Source organism: Anas platyrhynchos, chromosome 2 (assembly GCF_047663525.1).
Source record: "Anas platyrhynchos isolate ZD024472 breed Pekin duck chromosome 2, IASCAAS_PekinDuck_T2T, whole genome shotgun sequence".
In the NCBI taxonomy this organism is placed as follows: domain Eukaryota; kingdom Metazoa; phylum Chordata; class Aves; order Anseriformes; family Anatidae; genus Anas; species Anas platyrhynchos.
Window position 1 is genome coordinate 45,912,493 of NC_092588.1, and position 27,863 is coordinate 45,940,355.

Consider the following 27,863-nt stretch of genomic DNA (forward strand, 5'->3'; position numbering starts at 1 on the left):
GGGGGCAGCAGGGCCACCTACATGCCTCTTGTGTCCCAGGTTCATTTTGGCTTTAAGGAGAAAGAGAGTTAACGAGACTGAGTTGGTGTCAGGTGTGGTCTTCTCTGTTGGTGCCTATTTATAAGAACTACAGGATAGAAACTGAAGCAGAGGGACAAAATGCAGAGTACCACAGAGAGAATGCATGAGTTTTGGTCATTTTGAGTGCTTTAAGTTTGGGTTGTTTGGCTGCAGCAGTGGTGTGAGAAAGCAGGGCAGGTGCACACAGACTGCTAAACCCATGTCCTGACATGCTCTAATGCCTCCTCTGCTGCATCAGCCTTACAGAGAACAAACGACCCCATAATCCAGGGAAATGTTGTTGGGGAGATCTCGTAACTCCCAGGGGACCATTCAGGTCAAATGTCGGGCTCTTCAGGGTGCACAGACGCAGTGCTGCTGGAGTGAGGTGGGGATTTCAGGGGGCCGGACGGTGCTGGAGAAGTTAGCAGCCAAGAGGGAACGTGCTGACAGCATTATTCCTCTCTGCTAACAGCAGCGTTAGCACTGGTTAAGCTGTCACTCCACGCTTGCTAAAGCTGCCTATTTTGCTCCGGCACCCATCAGGACTTTTAACGTGACTTTATCCACCCCAGTGGCCAGCAGCTGGTGAGTAAGCGAGTCCGGCTAAGCGGTGCGTGAGTCAGTGGGCTCCTGGCTGCTGTGGCTCCTCTGCACAGGAGGCCACGTGCTGCTGCTGCTGCGCGGTGCAAAGCTCAGCCAAAGATCACAGTGCAGCTCCCTGGCCAGCTCCGTTAGACATCTGCTGTGCTGACATTTCTCCCCTCTTAGCTCAGAAAGAAACCCCAATCAATCTCCCTTGAATTCAAATTCGCGGCTTCCAGAAATTGGTTCAGTCAGCGATGCCTGCGCTCCTTGTGCCCGGTTTATCCACATGCCTCCTGGCTCTGCCTTTGTATCCAGAAGCCAGCATGCTTCATAGCCCCAAGAGCTAAACCCCATTGCACGGTTCACGTAGTCCTTTGACACATTCCTCGTCCTTTCCCCTGTGCTATATCCTTGCATGATGCTTCCTAGCAGAAATGGCCATAAAACCTGTTGATGAATTAGGGACCGTGCCCCCAGTAGCTCCTGGAAGTAATAAAGAAGCTTTTTGTAATTAGTAACAACAAGCAAAGCTTGATTAATAGGATGGGAAGGCAATATTAAGGAAATTTCTAGTTCATTAGTGGAGTAAGAGCTCCAAGAAATGTAGATCATACTGCTCTCACCTATGCTTAGTCAAACAATGAGACAAAAATGGTGAAATCTCTACTAAAAATAATTGATTTCGGTAGTACTCATAAAAATATTTAAATTGCTTAGCAATATGTATGAGTGGATTTTCCTCTGTTGCCAAAATTAATAAACATTATCACGACACCACAATGTACGTGCCCCATTTTGCATGACCCTTTGCTGGTCAATAATCTTTCAGGATACATAAAATTAAGTAAAAGATGTTCGTTCGTCCTTGCTTTTAACACAAAGATTAAGAGATTTTCAGTTGTCTGTGGGGTCGAATATTGCTGTTTTATGATGCCCATAGCCCGGCACGCAGTAGCCCCGCTGTAGACCTGGGGCTCTCTGTGGGTAAGGTGAGCAGAAAAGCCACATTTTTCCCCTTCAGACTTCACATGAAATTGAATTTAGCCAAACAGCCCAACGCTTGATGTTTCTGTCCTCTCTACAGCCACTTGAGACATGCTTCCAGTGTATTTTTAGTAAGAATAATGCAGTCACCCTGCACAGACCAATATTTTGTCACATCAGACCCTGTCTCCCCAGAATGAGGAATAACAGGCAAAGCTGTTAATAACTGGCAAAGCTGTTGTAACAAAGGGCAGACATTCACTTTTGACTATTTTAGTCATTTTCTCAGCCAACCTGCAATTCTATCTACACAACGCAAAGATTTCTGTGTTTCTTGCAGACCTACAGGAGGAATGCTTTTGGCCACTTGTATGATTTAAAGGGTGACTTTTATTGAAGGAGAGCTTGCTGTATCAGCTGCTCTTCTGACTTGTTTAAGGTCTCATTCCCCCGAGTACTCCCCAGGGAGCCTGGTCGCCACCTGCACCCCATCATTACCAGTCCCAGAGGATGCACTCAGCCCAAATCCCAGGCTCGCTGTGTACTCCCAGCCCTGCTCCCCTGGCACAGCTCTATTTATTTTGTCCTCTGCCCTCCGTCAGATCTCTGCTGTGGTGACTTGGAGGCAGAAGGGTCGGGTTTGTACAGCCAAAAGCTAATTAATTAGATCAATCTCTTGAGGCCTATTTGTAAGGGAAAAACACTTTCTAGTATTAATTTGCTTCAGTAATGTAAATGGTGTGTTTCTGGCTCTGAGTTCTCGGTCGCAGTTTCCATCACTTTCACATGTCCATGGACCAGTAGTACACCCGACAGCCAGGCTGAGCCTTTGAGCTCCTACTGCCTCATTAATCTTGGTGCTATGGCTCAGATCTAAACTCTTATCTGTTCCTATCTACACTAGATACTATTTTAATTTTTATTATAAAAGTCCACTGATGCCAAGTAGCGTTGTACACTGTGCAGCTGCTCGGGCTAATATATCATAAAAATCCAGCCTTATCCACACGTCTTGTTAACTCCTCCTTCTCCATGGATCTTTCTGCTGTTACTTGTGCTGCAGCCGGATAATAGAGGCAGTGACTGCACCTCCCTTGCACATCCTCCCCCAGGGCACTTCTGCCTTCAGATCTCCTGAATAGGAGCTTTGGCTCCTGGCCCTGTCCTGTGCCAGCATCCAGAGAGCAAAGGAGCTACACCACACCACCACCACACCACACCAGTCATATCATGGCTCTGCTACCTACCAGGCAAATTAATTTTAAGGCCGTGAGTATCTCACCTTGTGCAAACTTACTTCAGGAAAAGTCTCCTGTAATAAAGCAGTACTGACAAGGAGATAAACATGAAGAAAACCATCTTTTAAGTTCTGGTCTTTCCTCTTCTTCTGCTTTGAGTCTTTTGGTCAGTGAACATATTCTGCTTTGGAAGGCCAGTTATCAAACTAAAATGAAACGCGGGATGGAATAGGACAAAAAGTACTTTTTTTCTAGCTACTGACTAGAAAAGTCCTGCAGAGGAGTGATGTGCAATACAATGTGGTGCTTGTGCCGTGCCGAGCTTTGGTGTCTGTCAATTACCAACCTGCCAAAAACATCAGATGTAATTTTATGGACATATAAGTTAATTCTTAAACAGCTATGCTGTCTCATATGCCCTGGTCTGTGGCTGAATGAAGCTCACTGAAAGCCTGTCTCCTGCATGAATGGAACCAGAAGAGGTCGATACCGGTTCCTCAAACAACTGCCGATTTACAGTAGGAGACATCCGTCAGATAAAATGATTAAGAGATCAGCTTTCCAAACCATGACCCCGATCGGCCAGCAAAGATGCAGAGTGTGGGCACTAGTATGACTGCATCTGTCAGGACGTATTAGCGCTGAGAAATCATTACCCACCCTAGGGAGGAAAATTAGCAAAGGAAACCATCCTTCCCCTCCCCCAGTTCTAGTCTGAACCATGCAAATGGGATTTCCAACAAGCAGCAGGAGGAAACACAGCAAAGCTTTTCCTTACTGCTGGGCAGCCATTCACTTTCCAGACCTGTTCCAACAGAAACAAAAGGCAGTGAGAATAAAGTTTGGCAAGAGTGATTTATTTTTTTTTCTTTAAAGAGAGCTTATCCTGGCCTCCCCAGCCTGCCTTTTGTAAGAAGTGGGTTTAAAAGACCTGTGAGCTACTCTTCCCTTTTGGTTTCGAGGTCACTTTTACTGAACAGTGATAGCTTTCAGTTCAAATGATGCAACAAAACACAATTAATAAACTAAGAATGATTTTCATTTTTCTATTTTATTGTTGTTGTTTCATTACTAGTTCATATTCCTGGTAAAAGAGGCTGGCTCTGGAAAGGCTGATGTCCTTATATGAAAGCACAGAGTAATTTTTAAGGGGTGTTATATCTGAACAAAACCTATTTCACAGGTAAAGAAGGTGGGTGAAAAACTTTCACTAATTCTAGACATGCAGTTTAAGGAAAAAAGCGGCCTGATTTTAAGTGAAGATATTGTCTCACCAAATGCCAATTTTTTACTTTTACCCATTCCATTTTTTGTTCAGATTATTATTTCAGACCTTGATATGCAGCCCTGACTGTTGTCTATGATGTACAGATCAAAGTCTTCTGTGGTGGAGAGGATGGCTTCCTTGCTCATTTCTGGGTCTGGTACCATCCTGAGCTCGTAGGAGGTGTAAAGTTTTTGGTAAAAAGATGGAAATTTTGGCACATGACATTGACAGACAGATTATATCTTCTTTTGAAAGATCTTGTTAATGTAATTTTCTTTTCTGTATATTTTTAATAGTGTGATGCTTTTGGAACGCTTCTCTTTTCATGTACTACATCAGAGTATATATAGAAAGGAAAAATATATCTGTGTCATACACTACAAAGGGGTGTTTCTTCTACTTGGTGACAAACAGACAGTGGTAATGGAGAGAGGTAAGGAGAGAAAAATCTTTGAAGGTAAAAATTTAACTTTTCTCCCCCAGTTATGTACCAGAGTGAAGGCAGAAGGAACAAGTGTGTGTGAAAGCAGATCGCTCAGGAAAACCCTTGACAAACATCCTGGGAAAAAACGTGGCTCTGCTGAGTGACTTTTGCTACCAACTTCTACTAGGTGGGTGGCTTGCCAGCTTGTCCTACAGTTCCTGCTGCTAACTAGAGGGCACCCTGGGGGGCTATTTTTAAATAAATCCCCAGCGGCATACTTGCAAAGACATCTTTTACAGTGGGAATCCAAGATGGAATGGGAACTGTGACGCAAGCACAACGTGGATGTGGGGGATTTTGTTGAGAAAGCCAGACTGTCCCCAGTTGCCATCTGCATCCCACTGGTGGTGGCAAAGCTGAGCATATCACTGCACTGTGGGTATGGCTTTGTGCTAGGGAAGTCTGCTTACCTCGAGCATCTTTTCTTTAGAAACTGGGGGTGGTTCTGCTACTTTTATTTTTAGCTCATGCAAAATTCTCAGACAATAGTTTTTCAAGTGGAAAAGAATCAATTCTTTGAATAAAAGCAAATCATAAAATAGGCCTGGCCTTGCTTCTTTTGGCCTCTGAGCTCTCTTCTAGTCATTCTTTTGAGAATGAGCAATGCTGGGTGTGGAAGCTCACATTTGTCAATGAGACTGTCTTGACTGTGAAAAAACAGAACTGTAGGTTAATCCGAGGCACACAGCAAACTGAATAAACACAGCAGTGGTGGCAGGTACTGTGAGAACAGAAAATGAAGTTTCAAGGCAAGAGACAAAAGTTCAAGCTGAGGTGACGCAGTTACTGAGTGTTTGCCTTGGCCCAGCGTGCAAGGCTGTAAATAATATAGTGTATTAATACACTGGCATGCTTTCAGCCATCACTGTTTCAGCAAGAAGCAATTACAACCTGCCACGTGTTTCAGAGAGTGAGATGCTACAAGGTAACATCAGCCCCAGTGTCTCTCCAAGCCTGGTTCATGGATGACTGAAGATGAAGGAAGGTCCCCCACTGGCTTCCACAAAGGTTAGCTCAAGACCTATAGACATATGAAACACGAAACAGCAAGCATCTGTCACCTCAACAGCATGGAGATGACAGAATCCATCCAGATTTCATTATCTGTGTTCTGCCAGGTGTTGGATTAATGCAAGTCTGTGCTTTTGTTCAAAAGGTATTCCTCTGGATTCTCCTTCAGTGTCCAGGAATGGAAAATGTGTGCAGTTTTACACCTCCAGGAGTGGAGCCCACTTTGAAGGCACCCCTTCCTTGGCAGCATTTTTAGCTCCTCACTCTCTCTCAGCAAATTATGTATCAGGAAGGACTCCCATCTCACCACCAACAGCTGTAAATCACACAGTGCCTGATCTTATTGCTCAGAGTGGCTGTGAGACCACAGGCCTGGCCATCCACGGCTACTGATGGGCCTGATTGCTGCGTGTCATTGGCAGACGTTCCTCTTCTTCTGAGGGAGGGGAGAAAAAAGTCAACATGAAAGTGAAGAGGTTGAGCCTGCCTTTTAATGCTTTGGCTGCTAGCTGGTTTTTGTTGGACAGGAACATGAAAACAAAGGAGAGGCTCAGCCCAAGGCTGAGATCTTTGGACCAAATTCACCCTGGCACAAAGCAAGAGCAGCTCCCTTTGAGAGCTGTACCTGCCTGCACACTGTGTGAAGTATTTCCATCCTGGAGGCTTTGCTCACATGCTCTCTTGAAGCAAGCTTGCTGCTTGTCTCCTCTTTTGGCAGCAGTTTGGTGATAGGAGAAGACAAAAACTTTTGATCTTTGGTACAAAGGAGCAAAATGAGCAAACGCCAGCAGATCTCAGAAAGGGGTGAAGGTGGTGTCCCTGTCGCTACATGCCCCCTGAACTGCTGGGTCTGTCCCATGGCCATCCTGTGGAGGAGCAGCCCTGGTGCCCAATGCTCCTCCTCTGCAGCCCTCACTTTCCACTGCAGGGCATGGCCCTGTCCCAGAGGCAGCACGAGCATGGGCTGGGACAGCAGGACGACTTTCTGCAGCAGTGAGAGTGGATCCAGGGAGATAGGGCAGGGACTTCCTGCATTTTGTTGTGCTGCTTTCCCTTCAAAGTCTGTCAGAAAAATACAGTCATAGAAAACAAATGTGGAGAAAATCTGGAAGCATGTTTAGGTGCTGAGGCGGGGGTACCGTGGAAAGGGGAAATCCCTGGAGGTGGTTTAGTAGACTCAAAGGGAGCAGCAAACGCTTTAAGCATTTCCTTGCAAAATAATGCAGAAGAATTGCTTGAGCTACTGGCAATGAAAAAATTATTTTAAACATTTAGCTTCTTTTCTCTCAATGATTTTTTCTACAAATATACCCAATTGTTTATGATTTCCTTTTTTAAATTAGCCCATAAATGTTTTATATGAACACAATTCAGCCTATGCATGCTTTTGAATGCTGTATGGCTTTAGCCTTGAGTGTTTGCTTACACTGATTTGCTCCGTGTTCTCTCATTGCTCATCTAAACAACAGAAGTTATTTTTCTTCTGTACCATAAGAGTGAGCCTGAACAGATGGAAAGATCATTTGTTACTATTTTGCTGAGAACATACAAGTGACCACGTAAAAGATCCACATTTCAGATAAGAGGGAATGCATTTATTTCCCCAACATATTTTTAGGCTGTTGTAAACCTGTTGCCCAAGGAAATCAAAGCACTCCCTGCATTACATTAATTCTCACAGAACTCCAGTGTATTCTACCCACCTTTTACAAATAAAAAAAAAAAAACATAGAATCAGGAGGACATCAGTGATTTGCCTTGGCTTACACAGAGAGAAGTTGAAGAAAAGCAAATTGAGGGCACATATTGCTGCAATGGAATATTCTTTAGCAGCGAAGCCATTCTCTACTTTTCCAAAATGTCTTCTGATAACTGGTGAAAGAACAAAATTAATTTTTTTTATTATTATTATTATTTTTATTTTTCTATTTCTATAGTTGAATGGTGTGAGATTAAGATGTAGGTCAAGCAGTAAACTCCACTTGGTGAATTCATCCAGTACTTACCCCATCTGCTTTTCCAGAGGAATAAAAACAATGCCTATCTGTCCGTCTGCTTGTGCTGGCATACCCTCTTAATTTTCATTTTCTTCAGAAGTAATTCCTTTGCTCATATTTCACTAATCGAATATGTTCTATAGATCAATTTTCATTACATTGCATTTCTGCCTCGCTGGTTATGAGGAATGAGCCATGAACTGTAGACCATATCTCATCCTGGCCAGGGGAGATAATCAAAGGGATGGTTACATCTGCTTCCTATACAGTCTGATAATTTTAAGCAATAATCTCTTCTTTTTCTCTCTCCCTTCTGACCCCTGTGAATATGACTTATTTATCAGAGCTTCAAATGAAGGAGGAGGAGGGAAAAATAAAGCTACATACAGCACCATTCTGCAGCTCGCATTAACAACTTCATTTGTCGATTCTCTCTTGGATTCTTGGCAGTAGAGAAAATGACATTCCTAATCTTTTAATTAGAATTTTTTAATTTAACTCATCTGAAGTTACACTTGATAACACATAGACACAAGTGGGACACTTAGCAGAGGGAGGTCCTGTACAATTTATAAAAACTGTCAAGGAGCCTCTGTTGGTTCTTGGTATCGTGTTTTGTTTTTTTTTTTTTAAAAAAAAAAAGTGTTGAGGAAGAAGCACTGTTTCATAATGCTGCCAGAGATTTATCTGCAAATTGGAATGATGCAATCTATTGTACCTCAAGATTATCAGAAAACAGCTGTGAATATGTTTATTATCTACCATCTTCTGGACTCTTTTGGCACGTCAGTGTACTTTCTTACCATGCAATATCACTCAATTATTCAGAAACCCCAAATCCCTCAAAAATCATGACCTTGATTTAAAAAAAAAAAAACATAAGATTAAAGGTGTGAGGTGGTTTTTTGTTTGTTTGTTTGTTTGTTTTGTTTTTTGTTTCATTTTGTTTTACTAAATTCTGGGAACTGAACATAAAGGCTTCAAAGTCCTGAGTACAGAAATGTCCCCCCTTTCTCTCCTGATGAAGGTTAATGTAAGATCACAAGAACAGATACACTGGATCAGATTCAAGGTCCAGCTAGTCCAGGATCCTGTCTCTTTCAGTAACAAATATTGCACACATTAGGAAGAATATAAAAATAGGCAGTAATGTAGCGACATTCTCCTAATATAGTTACCAGGCTTCTGTGACTGCAGCTCAGGGAACGCCTGGACCAGCCATGGCATCTCTGTGTTCAGTGGCCCCAGAGGATTTTTCTTCCATTAATATATTTAGTCAATTTTAACCCTTTTTAGCCTTTTGGGTCCATAGCATGCTTTGGTAATGAGATCCACAGTTTAGATACTTGTCGGACAAAGAACACATTTGTTATTGCATCTGTTCTGTCTGACACCTAGATCCTGCAAGTTTTACCCCAATTTCTTTCTTTTTATATTATTTTTTTCTGTAAGAGAGCAAATAATCACTCTCAAATAACTTTTCCAGTCTCCCTCAGAACTTAATTTGCCCTTTCTCTTGGCTACAGAGCACCCCTATTTGTCACTCCTTGAGCAGAAGTTGTGCCACATCCTTGGTCTTCCTTGTTGCTTTTCTGTGTAGCTCTTCCTCTTTCTTTTAGAAACAAGCGTAGGGAGAAAAAAATAAATCCAGGTGCACCATGGGCTTCTCTATATATTATGACATAGTAACCAATAGTTTAATAGTCTTGCCAGCTTAAAACTGGCAAGAGTTAGCAACAATGAAAGTGGAAGCAGCACTGCTGACTCATTAGCAATAGAGGACAACATATAAAATCTAGTTTAGGTGGTGCTGTATAAGCATTTTAATTGCATTTGAAACTTCATTTCCATGAATTAAAAACCATGCCTTTGTTAGAGAATCATTGCATTGTTGAATCATTGAAATTTCAGGTCTTACGGAAATGATGAAAATATTAGAAACTCCATTCTGACATGTCAATTTTAGATCAACCTGCACTGATCACCCATCTAGGGTTTCAGTCTCTATTTCTGCTTTCAATTCCTCAAACTTTGGTAAAATTCCCAATCTTCTAAATTAAATTCTTCCAGTTCAGCCTTGGCCTTTCAAAACAAATGTAAGAACTAAGGAAACTGAAAAATACAGATTCTTTTTCAGAATGTTTCCAGTAACTTTTCAGTATATCTGTACAGCTGATGTTCTTCCATGCCAAAAGCAGAAATTTGTCATGGCATAGCTCCAGTTACTGAGAAGGGCTTTGAATGTTTTGGTAGAATCGACTGTGTGACCGATTTAAACCAACCTAGGGATGTACCACCTCCGCACAGGAGTGTTCATGGCATACTGGTGCTCGAACACACAATGTCAACATCAACGTCAACGTCAATGTCAATGTCATTTCAATGTCTTCAGACAATGAAAGCCTTGCAGTCAATATCCACGATCCAAACATGGCCCATGGGGGCAGCAAGCCAGGGGACTGGCAGGGCTGGCAGGAGATTGTCCTCGGGATGTGAGGCCATCGCCATCTGTGGAGGGGAGGACCCCAGCCGTGCAATGCAATTCCCGGCCACTTTTGCCTTCAGGGTCTTGCTGATGTGTCCGCCCTGCTTCCTAACCTCGAGGTGCATTGAACAGCCCAAAGATGACAGACATGTTCGTGACCTATACCTCTCTCTTGGGTCGTTGTCTGTTTGAAACATGTAGAGAGCTGGAGGACAAGCAGAGCGCGAATGTGTGCGTGCAAAGGACAGATAGCCTGCGCCAGCTCAAGCACAGCGAGTCAGGCCACGACAAATCTTATCTTCCATACGATACTCTGTGTGTCATGACGCTCAAGGAAGCTTGCTTTTGTGGACAGATAATTTTTAAAAGGTAATAGGGTCAGATGTAGAGGAGGATTTGAGAGTTTTCTTTTTTTATTATTGTTATTTTTATGTTTACTTCTCACAAAGCCATGGAACAGTAAAAAGCAATAGCTACTGTTGTTGTGTATCTTTCTATAAAGCCTCATTAGTATCAGGGCATCTGTGGTGCAAAGAGCTGTGAGTACTATTTGTTTAACTTAATCATTAAAATCAGCCTCTTTCTGGACAATTTGTAACAAACATATCTCTGTAGTTCTCCTCTTCCTACCTCCTACTACTGCTACTACTGGCTTTGCTCCCAGACAATTCTCCTCTTCAGTGCAGAAGATGTCCTTTATTGCAAGTCAAAACCAACACACCTTAATAACTAAAAAATATTTGTTATGGTAATTTTTTTTTGTTTTGTTCCTGCCTAGTTTGAGTTTACAATGTATATACTGTCTCCACTACAGCTATACTCATATTCAAAGCTCCAGCCCAACAGGCAATACCACAAAAGAGTTGTATTTCCTTGCCTGCAAATAAATAATTAAAAACAGAATGACAGTTCCAGGAGATGAGAATTATCTGACTTTCCGTATTATCATCATCAGAAATTGGAGGCTGTTTGAGAATACGGGCCAATGTATCTATACGTGCCAAATCCCAACAAAATTCTTGAGTTATTTAGGTGTCTCCTTTGATTTCAGGATGTTAGACAACTAATTGCTTTTGAAGTAAGTTTAAATAAGACTTGGGGAATTAAGTTCTTATTTCTGGGAACTCAGTTCTTATTGAAACTCCGCAGGCAAGGGGCATGGTGATTATCCTCGGCTCATTTGTAAAGCTCTGCTCATTTTTTTGCTATCACTAGAAGCTAGGGATGCCAGCCCATCAGTAGAGGATGTGCTCAGATGGAGGTTTCAGTTCAGATCAGTAATGTGGCCATCAGGTTCACCAGGACTTTTCTTTGCAGAGCCACTGCCTGATTCTGTAAGGAGAGCCAAACCTGTTCCAAGGATAATTCCCCCTGCTAAACTACTGCCAAAACATTCAGCCCATTGCAGAATACAGTCCATGACAATTTAAATATGTTGTTGCCAGAGTTTCTGGAGTGCTGTGCTACCCACTTACTCAAAATGAAGCATGACTGCTGTGCAGAGGAGAAAGGAGGCAGCAAGGCTGGACAAGAATACAGGATATATTTTCTTATCATGACTAATAGGGGAAGCTGCTCTTTTGACATCCACTGCAAGGCCAGAACTGCTGGAATCTGCCCTCTGTAATTCTCCAGACTCATGCTTTCCTGCGTTTGTGTCAGCATTTCAAAATAAATTTGAAATATATATTCTATCCCATATATATTGAACTACATTTATCATCTCATGTTAATACATCTTTCTCCAGAGATCTCTACTATCCTTTAAAATACAACCACTTCCTTACTGAAATCTCTCTAACTACACCGATACATGAGTTGTCAGTACTTCTACAAAGTTTCCTCTCATAAAAACTGCGAGTCTGGGTTTTCAATCAAACTTTGAAGTCATAACTTTGATCAGCAGTCATGATATAGACCTCCACTTCTTGTGTTACTGAGATGGTATGAATATTTATAATTTTATATAAATAAGAACCAGAGACCTTGTTAGGTTCAGCAATGATTCTATTTGCTCAGGAGTCTGGTATTTCTTCCTTGTTTTCCTTTATGGCTGTTCCTTGTATAGGACATTTAACTTCAAAATTCACTGTGTTTGTGGGAGAGAAAGTTGTTTGTGGAGGTAGGCGTTGCTTATGCAAATTGTTAAGTCCTCTGGGAAATGGTTTAGTCACTTGTCATTAGTTTCTTTATTACCCACTGTAATGGATGAACAGTTACTTGTTTGAGCACACATTTTCAAAAGTAGTATTTGATAAAAACTTACCTTTTATACAGAAAATCATTTGTGAACCACTCACAGAAAATCTACAGCCTGACAGGAAAATGTGTTTTTGTTCTCTTACTGTTAGTCACTATTGTGAGACAAAGCCAAATATGCATACATGGATAGTGCACAGAATTAATTTCAGAGAGAACAAAGAAACACATGGTGGCGGGGTGAACGTTGTTAGTTAGGGTTTTTCAATGCTCTGCTGAGTAGGATATTCAGCCCCCTAGACTCTTCCACTGTTAGTTTTAGTCCTTACAGATTCACTCAGACCTGATTCAGCTCTGTAAACACAGTTCATTTACTTATTAGATGGCTTGTTTCTATGGTAATACTAAAACAGGAGATTTCTAATTACTTGTCATTCCTTATTTAGAAATACCAATGTCATATGTCATAAACTGAACCACTTTGACCCATGATGCTAGTTAAGGCTATTACTTTGCATATGGGTATCACAATGCTTCTTGCTGCTATGATTACCCTAAGCGACCTCAGCTTAGGAGGAAAAAATGTTCCTTTCAGATTAGGTGGTTCCCCACTTTGCTCCTTATTTCATTATTTTCATTTCCTGAAGGCAATGGGAAGAACAGTAGGGCTCTCTCCAGCATCTGTTACAGTGAGATGCACACAATGTTTTCAATTAAAAAAAAAAAAAAAAAAAAATCAACCTTCAAGTCAGACGGCCTGATGCAAAGGAAAACCACTGTAAAGGCAAAGTGTGCTCAAAATGAGTTTCAGCTCAGCTCCTAATTATTCCCTCAGGGAGCAGAATTTCTTCCAGTTCTAATAAGGATAAGTCTGGTCCTTCAAAGCGGAGGTTTCCTGACTTTTACATGGTTTGGGGGACACCTGTGGAGGGTGAGGAGACCTTGCACAATGGCACATGGCCATTAGCAACCGTTTTGTCAGACATTTGCTGCATTTCCCGAGGCACTTTGGCAACTTCAGTTCCCACGGTGTGTTAGAGATACGGGGGCAGGATTCACACTCTGCTAGGTACTATGTCTGCTCCGTGAGGTGCCACAGACAGTGTCTGCTCAGCCATCTGCTTCTGTCCCACATATATCAGCACGATCCCACCTCTGCGTAGGTGAAGCTTCAAAGGAAAGGAGGTCTTCAGCTTCTTGATGCTGTTCCTCACTTTTGCAGTGTATTTCCCCTAATTCGCATCTGTCAGGTCCCAGCAGCTGGGAGCTGTCACAATCTACAGAGGGACTGTACTCTGTTTTCACTAAAAAAAATGAGACCTATCTCATTTTTACACTACAACCACCTTCAAAACATAGTCTGCCGACAGTCTGTTTGGACTGCTGCAAATGCCTCTCTGCTGTTTGATAACAAAGATTATATTAATCTTGAGGGGGTTGCCTCTTTCCTGACTTGTGCAGTGACCATCCAATCCAGAAACCACCTGCCATTGGGAATGCAGCCACACAGCCTCACAAAAAGCTTTCACACTTGACAGACCCTGAAAGATTTAACCATCCCAAATTCAGCAAAAAAGGCCACTCAAGTAGCCAGGCTCTTACTGATGAAAACTTCTGCATAATGAATGGAAATATTCCCAAATCCTGAAAGTTTAAGGTCAAAGGTGAATCAGAAGAGAATCCCCAAAATAGACTTGGGCATCCTTCTGGAAATGAGGTATTTGGCACACATTCAAGAGAGCATCCTAATCAGGAAAGCATTTAGGTGTGGGCAAAATAGGAAGTGCATGCTTAAGAGCTCTTCTGTAAAGGACCTTGTTTGGCAGGTGCTATTGCATAACCCCTAATGAAGAACTTGCCTGTAGCATCTATTTCTTCAAATATTGCCTATTCACTTGGCATGAATACATTTATCACCACTACCTGCATATGTCAGTGCTAGAAAATCTCCCTCCTGGAGAGAATCATTTTAAAAGACCATACGTGGGCCTGACCTCATGATAGCACCCCTTAAATTAAATGTGCTCTTAAAACTCATTCATTCATTCCTGTAGCATGTTATACCAGGGCCACAGTAAGGTTAGATAAGAGGGATTGCTCTCCAGGGATAGTGGTAGAGTGGGCAAATATGCAGATGCAGCTAAGAACCTAATTTTTAATGTTGAAACTGGGCTGAGGTAATTACCACTTAATGCTGTCCTTCCCTGAGCCAAGTATGTTAGCTAAAATACGTGAGGGGAGAACTGCACCAAAACATCTTGGTTTGGACCTACTAGAAATAATGTATTAGGACAGCAACAGAAGCAACTGATTATATCCTGCATGACCCAGGAATTGCTCTATTCAAGCCTACCTTTGAGCGATACCACATAAAAGGTGATGGAATCTGTATGCCCTTGAGTCAGACTTGTCAGACTTATCCCTCTGCTGATTTATGCTTCACTATAAAATATTAAGAATGACAGTTGATATATCATATCACTTCTGTTCCACACACGCCATGTAAAATGGGCTGTGTGAATCCAATTGAACAATTTAATAACCCAGCTTACCACTAATGAATTTGTACTTTTTTTTTTTTTTTCCTTTCTCAAGGCTTCAGCAGGGAGAAGAACTCCCATAAAAGTACTGTACAATGTATTGATCAGAATACCACGTTGACACAGTACAAGGCAAAGCTTTCTGAGCCTCCTTCCCTCCTGAAGATCTGGTCTGCTCACCACAGCTATTGTAAGAGAGAGGTAACAGAGGCACTATATTTAATGAGGCCATGCATTCTTCAAAGTGCTGTATGCCCTGTGGGGTGCACTGCTGGGTGTAAGGCTACATGTTCATAGTATGAGTGGCAGACAGATAGAACCACAGAACATCCTGAGTTGGAAGGGACCCACAAGATCATTGAGTCCAGCTCCTGGCTCCACACAGGACCATCCAAAATCAGACCACATGTCTGAGAGCGTTGTCCAAACACCCCTCAAACTCTGTCAAGCTCAGTACCATGACCACTGCCCTGGGCAGTCTATCCCAGTGCTCGACCACCCTCTGGGTGCAGACCCTTTCCCTAACCCCCAGCCTGACCCTCCCCTGTCCCAGCTCCATGCCGTGCCCTCGGGTCCTGTCGCTGTCCCCAGAGAGCAGAGCTCAGCGCCTGCCCCTCCGCTCCCCTCGTGAGGGAGCTGCAGGCCGCCATGAGGCCTCCCCTCAGCCTGCTCTGCTCGGGGCTGAGCACACCAAGGGACCCCAGCTGCTCCTCATGAGTCTCCCCCTCTAGACCCTTCACCATCTTTGTTGCCCTCGTTTGGACACTCTCTCATAGTCTTATATCCTTCTTATATTGTGACCCAAAACCACACGTGGTGAGGCCACACCAGCACAGAGCAGAGCAGAAGGGCTGTTAGGTTAAGCTGGCATTGTTGGCTGACCTTAGCAGTGGTTGCCAGACCAACTTTTGCTGGTGTGGGGCATTCAGGCCTCCTGTTCACTACACAGTGCCTCCTGGGGAGGAAAGGGTATCTGACTGGAGCTCTAAGCACATTGGGGACACTTGGGTTAAAAGGTAAAATATATAAATATATCAACAAATCCAGTAGGAATAATAGCAAGAGATTACTGTTTTCTGTGGATTTCCCCAGAGGTTTCTAGATATTAAGTTGTAAATTTTGACCAAATACAAAATTTTGTGGGACTTGGAGGACAATTGGCCAGGGGAAAAAATAAATAAATAAATAAATAAAAAGAGGGAGAGACTGAAAAGCTTTGAAAAGCTTTGTTCCAGCTAAGAAGGAAAATCTGTATGAGGGGAGAAAAAGCCTGTCTTTCAACAGGTTCTACAAATTGACAGTCTAACCAGACTAATTGTGACATTTAGAAAGTGCTACTACTTACCCTGAGATAATTTTATTTATTTATTTATTTAATTAATGTGTTCCAGAAAGAAAAGCTGCAGCTCTATATTATAATAGGGTCTATTAATTTGACGTCTTCCCATTTGTTTTAATGGGAAATATATTGCACGTGTTGGCTACTGTAAAAAGAAATTACTGTACGGGAATCCCTTCCTGTAGTTAATGAAGTAGTAAATGAAGAAACAGAGAAACAACTGCAAGAGGAAATGTTAAGTTTTTTATTCAGATAGGTGGCTTTTGTGTATGAATTTGCTAGAGGAATCAGCCACTCACTTTGTTTTTCCTATGGTTTGGATAATAAGTAAGACCAAATGCTCATGGAAGAGTATCTAAATCAGTTATGCATTAGAGAGACTGACATCCCTTTTGTTCCTCCTTTTTTAACTGCACTCACTGATGAAGATGATGAAGATAATTAATTACAGCTATGAAGAATGAATGTGAAAAGGCCATATTCCCTCCTCAGTCGTGACCCTGCACTGGATTAACATCAGGGAGGCTGCAGGGTCAAAGGAGTTCAGGAAAAAAAAGCCTTTGGTAATAAATTACACTGAGATTATGTCCCGTAACCTAACTGCAACTCTTCCATCAGTGATTAAAGATCAAGTGTAAAGAGCTCTTAAAAAAACTAAAAGTCATCATTTCTCCCTGCAAGAAAAGTGTGGCTGAAGATGGACATGTTTCCCTAATGCTCTGCAGGGACAGATAATTCACTGACCCCTGCAAGTGCAGTGGCCTTTTCTAGGTCAGGACAGCTCTGACCGGGTCACAGCTGTATCTTTAGGTGCTCCTCCTTCTGTGTTTGAAGGAAAGTTAAGATGCCAGTATGTCACTTTGCCCTTTCCTTTGTCAATTTGGAGCCATCTTCTGGAGTCTTTATTTGCTAAACAGAAATCCATGCATGAGCCACAGAGCAAGTTTTCTTAAGGAATAACTAATAAGCATCTAGTTTTAGAGATGAGACAAATGTTTAATCTTAAAACAGTGTTCATACGCAAAACCAGATTGCTTAGGCCACCCCACCACTGGCTGCTACACCCAGCAGCATTGGTAGAACATGGTAAAAAGTTACACAAAACCAAATGGTTTAGTTTGACTGGCCACAAACAAATTTTTAACCTGGTCCAGACACCCCTTGATGCTGGACACCTATATGACCCAAAATTCTGTCCACCAAATGAAGCAAAATCTACTGTGGAGGGACTATAAAAAATAAACTAATAATAATAATAATAATAATAATAATAATAATAATAATAAATAAAAAAAAAAAACTTTAAATTGGTGCTGGCATCTGAGTAGAATGGAGAGACACAGATAGTGTCTGAGAGAAGGAAACCCATGTTAAAATGTCAACAGATAGGGCAGCCTCTGCATTAATGTACATGATCAGTAAATCCCCATCTCAGTCCTTTCAAGGACCTCAGCACATCTCTCTCTAATTTTATAAATCCTCATTTCTGAGCATTCTGATGTACCTGAAGGCTCTGGGAGATAATTTCCACCAGACTGAGCTGTTTCAGGGTTGACAAGAACCTCATGCAGTTCAACAAGGGGAAGTGCAAAGTGCCTCACCTGGGGAGGAACAATGCCAGGCACCAGCACAGGGGGGCACCCAGCTGGAGAACAGCTCTGCAGAAAAGAACCTGGGGGGGGTCCTGGTGGACACCAAGTTGAACGTGAGCCAGCAGTGTGCCCTTGCTGCCAACAAGGCTAACAGTATTCTTGGCTGCAGCAGGCAAAGCATTGCCAGCAGGTCAAGAGAGGTGATCCTTACCCTCTACTCAGCACTGGTGGGGTCACACTTGGAGTGCTGGGTCCCCCCCAGAGCTAAAGAGACCCGGACATACTGGAACAAGACAAACATAGGGCCACAAAATTAATGAATGGACTGGAGCACCTTTCCTTTGAGGAGAGGCTGAGAGCTGGGACTGTTCAGCCTAGAGAAGAGGAGGCTCAGGGTGAAGCTTATCAGTGTCTATAAACACTGGAAGGGAAGTGCAAAGAGGATGCAGCCAGGCTCTGTTCAGTGGCGTCCTGGCAAGGGGCCATGGGCACAAACTGGAACATGAGAGGTTCCATCTAAACATCAAGAAGCACTTTTTTACTGTGCAGGTGACCAAGCCCTGGCAGAGGTTGCCCAGAGAGGCTGTAGATCTCCCTCCTTGGAGGTCTTCAAAAGCCACCTGGGCATGGTCCTGGGCACCCTGCTCTGGGTGGCCCTGCTTGGGCAGGGGGTTGGACCAGTTGGCCTCCACGGGCCCCTTCCAGCCTCACCCATTCTGTGATTCTGCGAAATCACGGCCATGGTGCACTGTGGTGTGCAGGCACAGGGTGACCCACTCTGCCCACCATGAGAGGCACTGCCAGACATGAGAGCACGGGGCCATACCTGAGACCCAGCACACCACTGCACTTCTCACCGAGGGTGCTGGGATCCTTGAGCAGGAGAGAGGGACCACCAAGTGGTGACCTGTCGCTAAACCTGCAGGTCTCCTGGGATGGCAGGTCTCCTTGTGGACATTTGGACTGGGCGTGCTCAAAAGTGAAAGGACTTTTTTAAGCTTGACTTTCTCTCTTTGCTCTGCAGCCTCCCTTCCTGCACAGAGCAGATAACCGAATTCCTGCACTGCTCAGGCACAGGCTGATGACAAAATCGTTCACCAGCAGCTCAGACACTGCTGTGCAAAGTTCCAGAGACGACCATACAAAAATAGCATATCTTTTGATCTTAAAACTCTGCTAAGCATAGTCTGCAGATGCAGTAAAATCCTCTAATTGTTCCGTGGACACAAAAATAGATTTCATATCATTATGACATGAAGTGACAGGACTAGGAAGAAATTTGGCAGTTTTCAGACACTGCCAAAAAAGCCAGGAAATTCTTTTGACTTTGAATGGCAGGTTTTTGAAATGTTGGCCACTCTGCACTACCTGCGAGTGCTCATATTTGGGACATTTCAGACATCTGTGAGGTGTCTGAACTGTGAAAAGCAGCAGGGCTCACGGGCACGCTTGGCCTCCCGGCCTGTTTTGACAGCTGGATGTTTTAGCGTCATTTCATCAGTGGTGCGGGGTGGTGCTGGCGGTGTGGCCCTGCTGCTGCCCTTCTACCAGGAGAGATTTGTCCGCTGTGATGCAAAATTCAAGCCCTGGTTTGCATCCTTTGGAGCAGGTGGCCCTGACCTACATGGTGGTGGCGGTGCACATCTGCACCTTGGCTTTGACCCAAGCCATGGGAAGGGTTGGAGACCCGGTTTGTTTCCCCCATCTCCTTCCCCTTGGTTCAGTGGGGCCACAGGGCTGCTGTGCCAGGTCTGTATGGGATCTGCACATCCCTGGGGCCATGGGATCCCATACTGTGCTCAGCTGGAAAGGGAGGAATCTGGGTCTTGGTCCTGCTCACCCACACGGAGCCACTCGGGAAGGAACGGCACCGTCTCCTCTGATGGACACGATGCCTTCCCCTGCGTAGAACAAGAGGCTACAGCAAATTCCGGCTATTTATTTCAGAGCTTTGGAGCTTTTTTTTTTCTCCCCTGTTTTTATTTTTTTTTTTAATTTTCCCTTCCTCTAAACCTGCCCTAAGTTAACATCCGGAGGGAAGGATCGGGTTGCGCTAAGAGGGAGGCACCGAGCCGCGCCGCTTCTTTTTCTCCGAGCCGAGGTTTGGAGAAAAACCGTCCCAAAAAAAAAAAAAACAGGGAAAGCGTCCTACACAGAGCTCGCCTCCCCCCAGCGCTCAGGGCTGCGTGACACCGAGCCCAAAACCCCAAAACCCGGGGCTCCACGCGGGCAGGACAGGACCACGGGGGGGACCCCGACGGCTCCCCCCCCCCGTGCTGCCGGGGCTCCGGGGGACTCCGGGGGGAAAAGGGGGCGGTGGGGCCGGGGGCGGGCGGCTGGGGGCTCGCAGAGGAGCCGTGCCTTGCCGTGCCGAGCCGAGCCGTGCCGCTGGGAGCGGTGCCCGCACGGTTCACGTGGCGAATCCCGGGCGGGGCGGGCGGACAAAGCCGGGCTGGCGGCGGGGCGGGCGGCAGGGACCGGGGAAAAGCAGCGGTGGCGAGGAGCGGAGAGGAGCGGAGCAGGTGAGGCAGCGCCCGGCCCCTCCTGGGCTGGGGTCGCCCCTCGCCCCGTGTCCCCCCGGGCACCGGGAGAGGCGCGGTGGGAACCGGAGCAGGAGCGGGGCGGGGAGGGGGCGGCTTTGTCCGGGGGTCCGGGGGTCCCGGGGTCTTTCTTGTCCGGAGCTGGGGGTCTGCAGGAGGCGCTGGGTGCACGCCGAGGGTCCTGCTGGACGCGGAGCGAGGGGCTGAAGCAGCTCCAGGTGGCGGGGAAGGACCCTGGCAGAGGGTGCACCTTGCAGCCCGATGAATCAGCGCGCTGCGCTGGCCGGCCGAGCATCCTGCGGCAGCACCACCTGAAGCTGCGAGCCGCCCGTGCGGTGTCGGTGCACGTGGGGTTATGAAAACAAACGTTTTGCCACCGCTCTATTTATTTATTTATTCCCTTTCGAACAGCTGCTTCTGCTAACAGCCCTCTGGTGCTTTCCTGCAGTGAGTTGTAGTCCTTGTCGTACTTTGCTCGCCTCCCCCAAAGGGGTATTCGTTTTTTATCTTTGCCCCCCCCGAGGTGTGCAGCAAAGGAAATGGCACTAATGGTATAAGCCCACGACTTAAAACAGAGAGAAATCTAAAGCGGTAAAGAAGGTGAAAACTTTTTTTCTTTTTCTTTTTTTTTTTTTTTAATTAAGTATTGCAGCAATTTCTCCCTGTTTTAAGAGAAGACAAACAGTGAGGCAGAGATGACATTTCAGCAGTGGAACAGCAGAACAGTATGACGCTTTGTTTGAAATACAGTTTAAAGGTTATTTTATAAGATGCGTTTGCTCTTTTAAAAGATGCTATCTTTTAAAGTAAAATGAACTCTTCAAAAACTTCTGCAGGAGCACCATGGCAGGGTAAATCTGGTTTGATTCTGATTTCTTCAGTCAAGTGCTCGGTGTTTAGAAGAACCATCTCAAGGGCATCTTGAGATATTTGTTATTCAACAGCTGTGTGAGCAGCTGTACGCACTGTTGTATCAGGATGTCCAGGTCAAGGACCAAATGCTCTCCGAATCCTTGCTGTATGCATGCTTGCTCCATCTCCTTTCACTGAGATACAGGGACCCCTGCTTCTACCCCTGCTTCCATCTTCAGGCACACAGCTGGATGTGTGGGGCCAGCCTCCACCCAATGGGTGGGAAGACACAAAGAGCACAAAATGCCTTTGTCTTGCACCGGGGATGTGCACAACCACTGCTGAGATTCAGTGGCTGCTTATTAGTAAAGCCCTTGTGGTGAAAATCATCCCAAAAGCAGGGAAAGGCGAAGTTATGACCCCTTAACTCACCTACTGCCGTATCTATCATTCATACAGTGTTTGAGTTGCAGGAAGCTCTGTGTCTTCCTAAAACATACAGTATTTTTGGTACTGCTGCTGGGATAGTGAAGCTTCACGCTGCCCCTAGTAGAGGAAGGTGCTACGTAAGCTATTGAAATAGAAGGAAGGGCTTAAGAAATGACCAACAGTTTATAAATTTGACTTTTCATAAGGTAAGTGTTGTTTCTATCAGTCTGCCTCAAATTCAGCATGCAGAATCCATTTGCTGCTTCACCTGTATAAGGAAAAAAGGATCAGGTTGGTAGGAGAGCGGGAGGGAACCAGGGACTGCAGCAGACAGGGCAGTTAACGTCTAATGGGCTTGGTGTCTTTTAGTGATACCTACACCTTCTGGATATATTTCAAAGAGGGAAAAAATCTGGATACTTTTCTATGACCTCACCTTGTGGGGTGTGACACGGTAGGTTGGCATAAGCTGGCCAGCAGCCCTAACAGACTGAAAGAACTCCTTGTGCTGGGTATGGTTTGGTAATTTGGGGTGTCTTCTGCTTATTTAAAGCTTCTGGCAATAGGCCACATACCACGTGTTTCTCAAGGTTATGTCTCCATGTAGTCTATTCCCCCAAGAAGGATCAGGGATGCCTGTACAGTAGCTTTTGCTCCTCGAAATCTCTCCACAAGGGTCGTAGAAGCAGATGATTCAGAAGGACATGGAGTCTTTATTGCTTGTTCTCTGAAGTGTGTTGGAAATAACCACAGTGACAGTCCTGACTGGCGGTGGGTGACTGGAATAGATATTTCAGTCCTTTGATTTAGTGCGTGTTGCCTTGTCCTGATTAACTTCAGTTGCCTGATATTATAAATCTAAGTTGCCTGATATTATAAATCTAAGTCCTCTCTTTGACAATAAACCTCTCAAATTAGGTTTATTTCAGCTCTTACAGGTCCAAGTGTTCTCAACTACTTCATACTGTCTCTTCTTGCTGACGTGAAGCCTTGTCCAGATATTTTTCTGTGTTATTTTTTGACCATTCCTCCAAATGCTGATGAAATACTTGGAGGAGTAATTATGTAAACCACAAACAGTGCTGTACACATACACACACACCTGAATGGGTAATCACAAGAATTCATCTGCAGTTAAACTTGGAGGGGAAAAAATTGGGAGCCTTCAAAACTGCTACAACTTTTCCTAAAACACTTCATTCAGGTTTTGCTTAAAATAGCCATTATCCTGGCTTCTCCTGCCACAATGAAACCTTAATACAACAGCTTAATCCCAGAAGAGGGAGAAACTTCAGACTAACACAATTAGGTGAGTGGAATTTTTCCCTCAGGCACCTTTGGAGAGTGATACAATATCATGTTAAAAACTGTAAGCTGCTGTCTCAAAGAGCTGGGCTGGGCCAGTGTTTGTATGAGGCATGGGAAGGAAAAATGCAGCTGGTGCAGAAAGCACCGGTGGCGAACATGTCGATAGCATTGCTCTGAGTCACTGGTGGCCCAAAGTCCAACCACGGCATGATGGCACATGTGTTGTTGTTGGGTGAGGCTTAAATGAGATCCTGAATCTTTCAGCACCTCTCTATATACCATTTATTTGTATATATTCATAGGATGTGTGTATACAAAACTTGCTGTTTTGGCTTAGCTAAACACTAAGTTTAGGGTAGCTGTGACTGCCTGTGTGATTTTTTTGCAGCTTTGGTGGGGATAGATTTCTCACTGCTGAAAAGGTGAGACGATTTGGGCAATCTGCAACAACTTTTGCATCCTTAGTGCCAAGGGGTGCCTCCGCACCCTCCCTGCTGCCAGTCCGTGCAATGACAGCCTCTGGGAGAGGGAACTCGAAGACTGAGCTCTGGCAGAGCAACGTGGACCCTAAGGGGAGCAAGGGAAACTATGTGTATAGACTGTCTTGGAAGGTAGGTGGGGAAAAGCCTCAAATGGGGTATTTTTTTACAAAAGCATTGAAGAGACACTTCTTGGACAGTAAAGAAGAAGCAGTGACTAGTCTGCATGTGGGAAGGTCAGGTGTGGGGAAAAGGGGACTGACAACAGGGCTAAAGAATGAGGAAAGTAAAAGGCAGAACTTGAACCACAGGGCAAGGATCCAGAAAACAGGAATGCCCTAGGAAAGCTGTTAGGACAAGTATTTATCATCTTACTAGCTGAAGATGCAGCTGGAGCTGTTTCATGTTGTGTATGTCATTGGTGGGCTGACCCCATCCCCATCGCGCAGCCGCAGGACAGGCAGGAAGGATTAAGGGCAGCTCTGGGAGCACTGCCCAGTGTCAGCAGCCTAGCAGCAGGGCTGCCATGCGCTATTTTTTATTTTGGCTGTGTCCAAATAGGGTTTTAAAAAGGCTGAAGGAAACCTACCCTGCTGTCTAACAGTCTCTATAGCAAGAACAGGGCTTCAGGTAGGGCAAGTGTGCTCGAATTTGATCAGCAGCTGCTGTCCCGAAGAGGGGCTGATGCTCCACAGTGGTCTGCTAAAGAAGGTCTGGAGGAGAAGGGGTGGTAAGGAAGATGAAAGCATGGCAAAGTCTGTGGAGAGAGCTTTGATCCTGGTTGAACATTTCTTCAGCCCCAGAATCTCCTGAGCCTGTTGCTGAAGATGTTTCCATTCATCCAGCTTTATTCCATTGAGCCTTGAATGACCCCAGGTTTCAGATTTGTCCCATTTGAAGTACAGAAACAGTTCCAATGCTTTACAGGAGGCTAATCTTTAATATGGCCTCTTCTGGGAATGGCTGACCATGGGACTTCTCCACCTTCTAGGAAGAAGTCAATAGTATTTCTTCAGGCATTTCATGTATTCAATACATAAAAGAATTAAAGTACATTTGAGTAAGTTTTCCTAAGGGATAAAATTAGTAGGGTCCTAACACTGAGTAATCCACCATGCACATAAGTGACAAGCTTTCAGGCGGATCTAATTACTAATGCCAAACTAAAACCACATAAAATTAACAAGTTGCCCAAAAATACAACTCCTTCATAGATCTGACAGATGAAAAGGGAAGGAGGATGTAAGATGAAGCTTTATCAGATTCAAGTTTCAGACACAGAGTTGTTCTAACTAGTAAATCTGTTGGTAGGTTTGATAGACTTGTTAAAGTCAGCAGGGAAGAATATGTCTCTGATTTCACTACGAGTTTGGTTGTGCAACTTCTAAAGTGAAATAGCCAAAAATCTTCTCAGGCTACTCCTTCCTGAGGAATTTTATGAAAATATGCTTTGATCTGGTAACTGTTTTATGCCCAAATTAATACCGGGCTTAATATAGACTTGTTACAATCTCTTCAGAGTTTGAATCACACTGCGAGCAAAGCATGTCAAGTTTTATCAAAAGAAAACAATATGCTTTGTCTGGCTTTACCGTATTCAGACTAAATAGAAATGCTATGAATAAACTTGTTCTTGAAGCTTTATTGCAATGTGGCACTTGAAACTAACCTTGGATCTCATGACTCATCTCTACTGGGAACGCAGCATCCCTTGCAGAGCTCACGCTTTCAAATCCAAGAATGTTTGCAAGTCTGAGGAAAAGGCCCAGCCTAAGAGGCAAAACGGAAGCACTAGATGAATTCCTCTCTCGATTTCCATCAGATTCCTGAGTTCTTCGTGCCTGATGTTAGATCAGAGGACATTGTTTTGCAGGAGTGTCTGCAAATACAAATATGGTTTGGGTCTTGTGGATTTTGATGGCCAGATAAATACATCTTCAAATACACGTAAATATTGATTGCTTTACTTTCTAAAATTGGAAATAGCTTATTGGCAGCTTATTGAAAGGCATTGTTAAAATTAATAGAAGTACATACACAGGAGGAGAAGGGGTGACTTATGTCTGTAATTAAGCTAATCAAAGAGGCAGTGGAGAGCTCCTATCTTATCAGGATTGCTGCTTCAACTAGGAGACTGCACCAACAAAACAAATATTTGCCTTGGCTTGTGAAGCTGCATACAACATCACGTGCACCGGGATTTCCCTGGCGTGGGCAGGATGTCCCACTCGTGCAGCTGTGTTCCTCTTCAGCGGGTTATCTGCAGCTCTGCTGTGAAGCTGAGCGATACCCGTTATTTCCAAGCGATCGCGTATTTAAAAAACACTGACATAAATGAAGTGTGCAACCTATACAGAGTAAGCCTTCAAGCTGCTCATTTATTATCACAAAATTTTACGTTTTCTTGTGGATCAAGCTCTCAGCCATTATTAATTGCACTAACTTTTTATAGTCTGCTCTCGTTCACTTCTTTCAACACCATTAGCCCTTTAACTCCCTCTTGTGCGTTGGTGTCAATTACAACCATGAGAAACACTTACAAACAAAGCAGCAAGTTTAGAGATACAGAGGAGTACATATTGACAACTGGTCATGAAGACCTTTGCACTTCATCAGCAAGCCACAGGAAACTTGCTAGGAATATGCATTTGGGAAGCAAAGCTTGCAAGGTGCAGCTGAAAATGGTCTGGGGAATGTCAGAGGCAAACTGCATTTGCTGGAGTTTTGAACAGCAGCTCTAGGTTTGCTGTCTCTTGGAAAACTTTTGAAGTGCTGTTTAAATAATTCCAGATGACGACCCAAAAAAAAAAAAAAAAAAAAAAAAAAAAGTTAAGAAAACAAAAGCTCTGGGCTTTCAGCCACTTCTGGGTTCTTTTTGTTTGTGTGTGTGTGTGTGTGCCTGGAAGGAGCTCTGCACCCATTCACTGCTGCCTGTTTAGCTGCTGCTCTGGAGTGCTCCTTTCTCACACAATACCTCTTGAGAAATTTTTCACATTCTTTGTCTGTTTCTCTTCCTCTTAGCAGCACTCTGTTTTCACCACTTCCTACTGTCAGTAATTTTGCCAGCTTACTTTTCTCCTTCTTTATCTCCGGCTTTGCTGGGGGAGTGGATAGCCTCCTCTTTTGATCCCTAGTTTGTATGTTGCTGATGTGGGTTCCTCTCTTGTCACTTTCCGGGATGCTTTAAAAATGATTCTTTAAACCTCTCTTCTAACAGGCAGAGGCTTGTTTACAGTTGCACAGCATTTGACACATAACCCTTGTAACCTGCTCTGATCATGGATTTAGTAAGAAAGGACAGACACTAGGAAAGGGTAACCCACAAATTTTCAGTTTATCCTTACCCCAGCCATGCAGCAGAGCACAAAGTATTGTGTTTTCCCAAGAGAATCGAGAAACAGTTACTGTGTTCAGGAGCTGAACGTGCTGCTTTATCGATCCAAGAGCTTTTGCTCCAGGAAGCTGCGAGGAAGAAAGGGACCATGGAACAAAACAGGACTCACATTCAAAGTCCTCCCCTGGACCTGAAGTGTCAGCAGCCAGACAAATGTTGTACTTTGAACATTGAGGCCTTGCTAAGTATGAGCAGATTTTGAGGAGCTCTTGCAACCTTAAAATGCACTTTTGAGTCTTGCCTGTGCAGGATAATAGCTGGCAAAAGCAAGATGGCATCAATGGGGGTGGGTATTACTGAGGTGACCTCTCAGTAAGGACTGACCTACTAGCCACTTGCTTGTTTGATTTGTACTCACCTCTTCCAGTTTCAGCTGCTAAAATATGATCTGGTCTCTTAAGCTTTAGCAATTTCCTGCAGTTGTAATGGCAAAAAGTGTGATTGCTCGTACAGCTGCGTGACGCTGTGTTGGCCATTAGGACAGGAATAAAGTGGTTCTGGTAGGCAGTGCAGGTGTGCTATAAGAGTTGTAAGAGGCATTGGTGCTACTCAGAGAATCATAGATATAGATAGATATATATACATAGATATATATACATACACAGTTATCCACCCCACCTCCACCTCATGTGCAGGGTTTTTCAGAAGTGAATCCCAGGCACTGAGCACTTTTTCTCATGGTTTTAGTTACTAGCTGCTTCAGATCAGACCATACCCAGTTTCACCATTTCAGGCTTTAATATTAGGTTGCAGTTACTACCACAAAAAAAAAAAAAAAAAAAAAAAAAAAAAAAAAAAAACAGAGCCTGTAAAAGTTAAAGCCTCTCTGTTACCTTTGCTGTTCGTGTATTCCTAACAGAAGGTGGTTTCAAGTCCTATCCTAGGTACAGAGTTAGCTGCACTGAGCACAACATACCAGCACCTGTATCCCATTTTCTGGTTTTGCCCATCACTTGTGATGTTCCTCCTCCCTTCACACACACCTCTGGATTCCCCCCGATGCCTTGGGAACATCAATCCCAAATAAGTGAGAACTCAACCACAGACATCAGGATTGACCCTTGATCAATCTTTGCT

General features: G+C 44.1%; 1 protein-coding gene across 2 annotated transcripts in view; it reads left to right on the plus strand.

Annotated features, from left to right (window-relative positions):
• Nucleotides 1–20,197: 20,197 nt before the first annotated feature.
• MAPRE2 (microtubule associated protein RP/EB family member 2) overlaps nt 20,198–27,863 on the plus strand; it is a 97,772-nt gene continuing 90,106 nt past the window's right edge. The window contains exon 1 of one of the 2 annotated variants that reach the window (XM_072034677.1): nt 20,198–20,306. The gene's annotated coding sequence lies outside the window, so the exon portion shown is untranslated. The remainder of the gene's footprint in view (nt 20,307–27,863) is intronic. The other variant, XM_027452119.3, reaches the window with a different exon arrangement.